Source organism: Triticum aestivum, chromosome 2B, assembly GCF_018294505.1.
Source record: "Triticum aestivum cultivar Chinese Spring chromosome 2B, IWGSC CS RefSeq v2.1, whole genome shotgun sequence".
NCBI classification, from domain to species: domain Eukaryota; kingdom Viridiplantae; phylum Streptophyta; class Magnoliopsida; order Poales; family Poaceae; genus Triticum; species Triticum aestivum.
In genome coordinates, this window is record NC_057798.1 from 741,965,274 (window position 1) to 741,970,928 (window position 5,655).

At 51.9% G+C, this 5,655-nt stretch overlaps 1 pseudogene; it reads right to left on the reverse strand.

Annotated features, from left to right (window-relative positions):
* Positions 1 to 1,266: 1,266 nt before the first annotated feature.
* Positions 1,267 to 2,381, reverse strand: LOC123039535 (wall-associated receptor kinase 5-like; annotated as a pseudogene).
* Positions 2,382 to 5,655: the final 3,274 nt, after the last annotated feature.

Below are 5,655 nucleotides of genomic sequence, written 5' to 3' on the forward strand. Positions count from 1 at the left end.
TGCCTGTCAAAGCGTGGAGGAAGCGGAGCTTAGGGCTTGATTTGTCGGTCTCTACATAGGTATTTCTCTTCATAATCATGTAATTTTAGAGACTGATTGCGCTTTTGTGGTAGCGTCTCTTGCATCGGGGGACTATGACAGACCTGAAGATGAAAGCGTTGAGCATCTCGAAGTTGATCAACAATCTTCAATTGTCAAAGATTAGCCGCTCGGCCAATAAGGTGGCACACTTAATCGCTAAGTATAGCTTTGACAATAGATTAGATGGTATTCTTGTAAATAACGTACCCACGTTCGATGAATGGGTGGCACTAGGCGGTGAGACTCCGATTAGTACATTTGCCCTTACAATCTCTTCATTCAATACTATCATATCATATTTACCATTACAATCTCTTCTCAAACATGTAGGGGACCAGCAGCTCGACTCCAGTTACTCCGATCTGGCAAGGACGTGGCGGTCTTGGTGGTAGTGGTCTTGGTGGTGGTGGTCTTGGCGGTGGCGGTCTTGGCGGTGGTGGTTTTGGCGGCGGTGGTCTTGTCTGATGTCGATGATGATACCCGTGCATGTGGCCGTCGTGCCATACTTTTCATGTTCCTACTTGTTAGTTTCTTTAGATGACGATGATGATGTTCCATGTCTTGTAATACTTATGTGCACAAAGTTTCGCGGATGATGATCTTTAGATGATGAACTTGAGTATATTTATATGATGATGACGATCTTGAGTATATTTAGATGATGAACTTGATGATGATGTCTCAGATTTCTGTGTATATATGCATAATCTCATATTTTGTGTCTTTGAATGCTGTCAAATTGAATGAAAAAGAGAAAACAGGGCATATAAAAAAACAGAACAGAACTATGCCGACGGCTTAGCCGTCGGCATCTATGCCCAGGTGAACCCAGCAGCCGACACGTGGCAGGCTAAGCCAACGGCTAGGCCGTCGGCATAGCCCTTCACCCGTGGACGCCCAGAGGTCGACACGTGTTCATCTAAGTCGACGGCCCCGTCGGCATAGTTTTTTGTCCAGGGGCGATCTGCTACCGCCACATGGCTTAGTCGTGGGCCTGTGCCGACGGCTTGGCCGTCGGCTTACCTACGCCACGTGGCAGCCCGTGGTTCAGCTAGCGCTGTCAACGGCCGTCCCGTGCAAAACTACGCCGACGGTCATTCTACGCCGACGGCCGTATGGACGCCGTCGGCCTACGACCCTATGCCGACGGTCTGACAAGAATACGCTATGCCGACAGGAAGGAGCCTATGCCGACGGCCATAGGCCGTGGATCCGGTAGTGCGGGGCTGTAACATAACCCGTAATGTTGCGTCCCATAAACACGTGTGTTTCTAACGAAGCAAGACCACGTTCGCGTGTTTGGAGATCCTGTTTATTTGTCCTTCCCCAAGAAAACAGAGCTAGGCTTTCTTGTGCCTGATGTGGAGCTTTTCTAAGTTTGTGAAGACGTTCTGCAACTTCTAACATGTCAGGTCGTTTGCCAAGTTCCATCTTCAAGCATTTACCTGCCAACTTAGCAATCTCTTTGATAGTCTTGCAGTCGCTCGATGTTACAATTTCAGGATCAAACATCTCCCTCACACTCCTAAATCCTTTTGAAAGAGATTGAATAAAAGTTTCAACCAAGGCAATCTCCCCAAACTCTGTTCTTGCTTTTTTTTTCTGGTTATCAGTTCCAGGAGCACAACTCCAAAACTATAAACATCACTCTTTGCTGTGAGGCGGCCACTCTGCGCAAATAGAGGGTCCATGTAGCCTATACTTCCTATCACATTTAGGGTATATAGAGTATTTTCAGTGTTGACTAGTCTTGATATTCCAAAGTCTGATATTTTTGCACTGAGTCCATCATCCAGAAGTATATTTGCAGGCTTGATATCACCATGAATGACCTGAGTATACATTTGTGCGCATATATAGGCCAATGCTTCTGCACATTCAATGGCAATTCTTAGCCGTGTATCCAAAACAATGGGAATACTATCCCGGTGAAGGATGTCACTCAGATTTCCCTTAGGAATATACTCCGTGATCACCATCAGTGCATTTTCATCTACACAGTGGGTGACCAATTTGACTACATTCTTGTGATTGATCTCACGGTGGACGATCAACTCTTTGGCAAAGTTTTCTTTAATGTTGCGGATAAACTTCTTGACTGCAACCATACTTTTGTCCTCAAGGACCCCTTCATAAACTTCGCCAAAGCAACCTCTACCAAGTACGGTTTTGTAGTTGTTCGTAAATCTTCTTATCTCATCTTCTGTAAAACATTTCACATTATGATTGCTGTGTGCAATCCATTTCGATCTTTGCTCTTCCTGGATAAGTTGTGCTACTATATTTTCCGGATTATCCATCTTTGGAAGTACTCCCTCTGTTCCAAAATAAGTGTCTTGAGCTTAGTACAAATTTGCACTAGAGCTAGTACAAAGTTGAGACACTTATTTTGAGACGGAGGGAGTAGCAGGGAACTTATTCAACGTTGAAAAACTGTTTGACCTAGGAAATGGTTTTGGCAGTGTTAAAAGTCAAATTTAATCCAACTTATCAATGATGAAACAAATAAACGAAGTACATAAAAGTGCTTAATTTCCTTGGATTAATCATCAATGAATTGCCAGGGATTTCAGATGCCCATTGGGCAATGGGCAACACATATAGATGTTTATGCTCCATTTTATTTCATTTAGAAACAAAAATCTTCTCTAGCTACCAGAGATAACCAATCAATATTGCTATTAAAATGTTTTAGATATTCACCCAATACTGTGGAGAATCATTTCACATTTCTTCATGGACAATGTCACTAGAGTAGTACTATGTAAGAAGTTTTTTTAGAAAAGGAGGATGACCCCGGCCTCTGCATCTGGGCGATGCATACGGCCCCTTTATTAATTATTCTCAGAAGATCTTACAAAGTCATACAACAGTAAGACTAAAGCCACCGTCTAAGCAACAAACTGTTGCTACACCTATCCAGTTGATGAAGGGGCGCAGATAGCCTGGGCCTAATACCAAACAGACATCACAGCCAAGCCTAACATCTAAGACCTGAGACCCCAACCTAGCTACTTGTCGGGTCTGGGGCACACACTGGTTCGACGTGCTCTCAGAGGTCGCCACCGCCAACTGCCACCGCTCCATCTTCACACTGTACTGATGCATCAACCCTGGTCGGTCTAGCTACCGTCGACGCCACCACGGCGCCCAACGACACCTCCTCCCTGCACGCAAATAGCTGAGCACGTCGCGGTCGCCATTGATACACCTCAACACCATGCTGCCAAGTACCACCAGCCAACACAGCTTGAAGTCGTCCTTGGAAGATCTGTCGTGCGTAGCACCTGCCGACCAGGCATGACTTGACATCTCCACCGAAACTCCGTGCAAGACGAAGCCGCTCCACCTCCTGCCTCTGACTTCCAGCGCTGCTCCGCAAACGATGCTCCCAAGAGAGAAATGACACCGCAGTACCGCCATTGTCCGATCTGGAACCTGGATCCTAGGGTTTCCCCCGGAGCAGTGCCCATCGCCAGCGCTCGTCAAGGACCAACACAGTGCCCACCACCACTCAGCCCTCAAGGCGACGCCTTCAGACAGGTCACGGCGTCAAGGACGCCACCGCCGCCCACCGAAGTTAGGGTTTTCACCCGAGAGGCAGAGAGGGGGGAAATGAAGGAGCAGACATAGTCCGATGTCTCCAAGAAGAAAAACGGTGCCCTTGAACATCGTTAGTGGCACGGCCGATTGGGGCCGACCAAGGGGTTTCACCCTATCTGGATCTCCTCCACTAGCTTCACCCGCGGCCAGGGTCCCGGCAACCACGGCGGTACCGTCAGGAACCCGCAGGAGAGAAGCCCACTGATCAGGGCCAGATGACTGCGGCCAGATCTGGCGCTAGTACCCACCCGCCACGACGATGACCGCCTCCACTCGCCGGAGTGGAGAACCACCCCAGCCGCGCAGCCAAGCGCTGGCGACACCACGGGCCGTCACCACCCACAGCATGACGAATTTGGGTAGGGGGTGCCCAGATCCGCCACCACCGCGTGCCATGGCTGACCACCACGCTGCCCCGGCAGCCATGGAGGCGCAGCCCCACCCGAAAAGCCCTAGAGCCGCCACTCCAACTTCCTATCTCCGCTGCCACGCTTGACGCCCAGGGTCGCCGTCGCGCGCAGCTTGAGTCCGCCCCCAGGATGAAGGGCGAGCCCGCCACCGCCGTCCACCGGACGAGCTTTGCTCACCGGCTTCCTCCGGCGGCGGCGGGGGAGGGTGGGTCGGGGTGGGTTGGGGGCGGCGGCGGCTAGGCTTCGCCCGGGCCGCCCCCCTGTGGGCAACGCGGGCGCGTCTCAGAGAATATAAATGCTGAGAAGTTTTCGAAAAGGAGGATGACCCCCGGCCTCTGCATCTGGGAGATGCATACGGCCACTTGATTAATTATTCTCGAGGACCTTACAAAGTATTACAAACAATATTCCTGAATCCCCATCTCAGCAACATATGTCGCTACTCTTATCCATATGATGAAGGGATGCTAGTTGGACCACTACCCAAACCACTCACCTAAACCTAACATCAAAAGCCGGAAGCCCCAGCCAAGCCACATACCGGGTCTGGGGCACAATCCGGTCAGACACACTCTTGCGTTGTCGCAGCCATCTTCCACAGGCCCGTCTTCAGAATATATTGAGTCTTCTACCTTGTGTAGGCCACTCCGCCATCGACGTCACCATGACGCTAGACAGCTACCTCCTCCTGCGCGAGTCCATCTCCGCGCATCGGGCGGCGCACCTCCACAGCGCCATGCCGCTGATCTTTGCCGCCATCAATGAGTGAGATGAAGTACCACTCCACCACGGCATGTACTGATACAGAGCGCTAGACAAAACAGCTCAAAGGCAACAGCAGCTGCGAAGCAGCGCTAATGCCATCGCCCTACACACGGCGCTGGACGAAAGCCGTTGGAGCAGCCGCAAGTGAACAAGGCCGGCACAAGCCGCCAGCCGCCACCACCAGAACCACCACTGCACGCCCGCCACCACTGCTATCCCTGGACGACGCCTCCTAGAAGGAATACGACGTCGCCACGCCGTCGCCGCCCAACCAAGGGACCAAGTTCTTCACCACTAAGCAGGGGACAGGAAGAGGAGGAGGGGAACCTCACCGAAGCCTCCAAGGAGGGGATCGGCGCCAATTGCGTCGACTTCGCTGTGGCCGCCGCGCTGGCCAAGGGGTTACCCCGGTTCCAACTCACAACCTCGAACTCCCAACCACCCGAGCCGAAGGACAGCATCAAGAGGGACGCCGGCCACCGGAATCAGAAGGGGATCGAGCAGATCGGGCAAGATGAGGCAGACCTTCTCCACAAGACGCTGATGCGGTCCGCGAGGAGACCACAGTGTTGTGACCCACTCCCGCTGCCACCTTGCTACCCACGCAGCCAAGAGGACAGCCATCCAGCGCCCACCGGCACCACCTGCCGAGGGATCCATGCCGGGCACACCATCCGGGGTTGCCGCCCTGGTGCCCTAGGCCCTCCATGAGATGCAGAGCAGCCAAATCCCTGCTGTCACCATCATAGATGACGCGTGCGCGAACTGGGGGCACACCTCAGGCGGCGGTGGAGTG